Raw genomic sequence first — 2,754 nt, forward strand, 5'->3', positions numbered from 1 at the left:
TGCAAGTCCTCGACTCCAGCCCATCCTGCTTCTTCTTCTTCTTCCGCCGCCGCCTCCCGGGTGAGCGCGCGCGAGGACTGCGCAGCCGGGTGACAATACTCTCCTCAGGACCGCGTCTTCCTAACGGTTGAAGCAACGGGCGGCAGGGATGTAGGCAGAATCGCTCAGCTGCTTTTATTTAGTTTCATTTGCCCCCCGCCAGCCGCCTCTCTTTCTTTTTTCCACGCGTCCAAAAAATGCCTGCTGTCGTGCGTCACAGGAGTGATGAGGAGGGACTGAGCCAGCCGGAGGGGTGGAGGTGGAGGGAGAGAAACGGTGAGAGGTGCAGAGAAGAGAGATAGAGAGTCAAAGAGGGGAGGGGAGAGGGTGTGATGGAGATCGTTTGGATTCTTGGGTGAGAAGATGTTTTCGTGCACCAAGCCAAGGAAATACATCAATTCAATATGATATGTTGCGAAGTGCGTGTCGAACTGTCAGACCTCTGGACGTCACTCAAAGTGCAAGAAGACTTTTTTTTCCAGTATATTTTATCATTGCGACTCAGTATTCCCTGGTTGGCGCACTATCTGCAATCGCTCATCTCTTCTGTGGTGACAACAAGGGGTGGCAGTGACTATTTAAAGCAAGATGGGAGAGGCGTGATCACACTTGGTGCGTTTAATTCTCGTCTCTCGTACTGCCTGCCTTCCCCCGTCTCGCCTGCAGCGGGCAACCCGAGGCTGTGGCAAAGCATTATTAGCATGTACTCTGCGCATCCCTGATGTTGGACATACAGTGAGACCTCAGCTTACGAACTTAATTGGTTCCCAGACAGAGTGTGTAAGCCAAAAAGTGTGTATCACAAAAAAAAATCCATAGGAAACCATTAAAATTGGAATAATCCGTTCCCAGGTTTCCATAAAATATACTTTTCAACTAAATAAGCCTTAAATCTACACACAACACACCTTATTCTATGTATAAAAAATGTGCTATTGTATTGTAATGAAATAAATATGTATAATATGTATAATAAAGTCACTTTATTTACATTTGTGATGGTCGTTGATGGCTCTTAATTGACACCTATTGCTTTCTGACTTGTAAGGTCTTACGAAACTGAGGCATCACATTATCATTCATCATGTTGATGATTCTCATAGCCTTTTCTGGATGAAACTGTTCAATAAAAGCTGGCACAAATCAAATCCTCTGTGTTGAGGACCTCATTATGGTCAGCAACAAACTCCTCGATGTCATCTGCATCCACTTCGCGTCCCGTAGGTCCTGGCAGAGATTTTATTACAACAAAAGGCGCGAGTCCAATGATTCCACGGACGCGGAATAAAACGCGTCATTAGTCACGTGAAAGCATCGACTAAATAACGCCTTTAAACGCCTGTAAACTTTACAGAAAGGCGTTATTTAGTCGATGTGAGAAACACGAACGAGGTGTGTGTTTGTGGCGTCACATGTGCACACCGCGGCTGTCATGTGAATCTCAGCCTGACATCTCTCACGCTGTGTGTCACTTCCCTAAGAGTAACAATCTTCATTTCCACCATTGCCACCATCCTTCGGCTAAAACCTTTACAGTGTTGTGTAAACTCGTTCGTGTTTCTCACATAGACTAAATAACGCCTTTGTGTAAAGTTTACACAAAGGCGTTATTTAGTCGATGCTTTCACGTGACTAATGACGCCGAAATTGCCATGTGTGATTTGACAGCTGGGGCGGCGCCGCCGCTCGCGACACTTCAATTTCGTTTCATTTCAACGAGTCGCTGAAGCTTTATACTGTAAAGCTTTTAGGCGAAGGATGGTGGAAATGGAGAAGGTTACTCTCAGGGAAGTGACACACAGCGTGAGAGATGTGTCAGCCTGAGATTCACATGACAGCCGCGGTGTGCACATATGACGCCACAAACGCACACCTCGTTCGTGTTTCTCAATGATCTCCTTCTCCTCAACGGGGATTTTATTTTTAGTGTCGTCTCCGGCGGAACGCGAGCCTGCGGTGGTTTTTTTTCGGTCCCATAACAGTAAAATTATCTGCAAAAAGCTCCTCGGAGGCGATCGATGTTTGAATTCAGAGAGAGGGGGCGTGGAAAGTAGCGCCGGCTGTAGCGCTGTTCGGTCGTGTGCTTCCGCCGAAGATACGAAGATCAATCCGCCAGATCCGAAGAGCACTCCGTCAGCCGTGGTGGGCGTGTATCGCGAAAACCACTGCGTATTTCACGGTTTAATTTTCATAAATTTGACGTTCGTAAGACGAAAAGTTCGTAAGATAAGGTGTTCGTAAGGTGAGGTCTCACTGTATGTGTATTACCTCCATTCATTTTCAATTTTCAACACAAGTTGGACACTCAGCCCAAGTAGTTATGGACCATATGTTACTTGTTGAAAATGATGTGTGTTAGATAAGGATAAAATGTGTTATTGTTTAATTTGTTTCAGTGTCAGAGCTCTCTTTCTCTCCCCATCTCTGTCTCTCTCTCTTTATTCTCTCTCAGTATATGTGTATTACCTCTTAGTCATAGTTTTGGCATCATAGGATGTGAACTGACGATTAAAAAAAAACAACAATATTTTTAAAATGCTCATTTTGCTTCAACGACAAAATTACACATTCCCTGTTCATTCCGACTAGATGTATGTATGTATGTATGTATGTATCTATGTATGTATGTATGTATGTATGTATGTATGTATGTATGTATGTATGTATGTATGTATGTATGTATGTATGTATGTATGTATGTATGTATGTGTGTGT

At 44.4% G+C, this 2,754-nt stretch overlaps 1 protein-coding gene across 1 annotated transcript in view; it reads right to left on the reverse strand.

The window, feature by feature from the left end:
• slitrk3a (SLIT and NTRK-like family, member 3a) overlaps window positions 1-1,293 on the reverse strand; it is a 7,970-nt gene extending 6,677 nt beyond the window's left edge. Inside the window, exon 1 of the mRNA XM_089014158.1 lies at window positions 1-1,293. This exon is cut by the window's left edge and continues 251 nt beyond it. The gene's annotated coding sequence lies outside the window, so the exon portion shown is untranslated.
• Between the last annotated feature and the right edge of the window lie 1,461 nt (window positions 1,294-2,754).

The sequence above is a fragment of the Hippocampus bargibanti genome, linkage group LG14 (genome assembly GCF_051943395.1).
Source record: "Hippocampus bargibanti isolate YZ-2025 linkage group LG14, ASM5194339v1, whole genome shotgun sequence".
NCBI lineage: Eukaryota > Metazoa > Chordata > Actinopteri > Syngnathiformes > Syngnathidae > Hippocampus > Hippocampus bargibanti.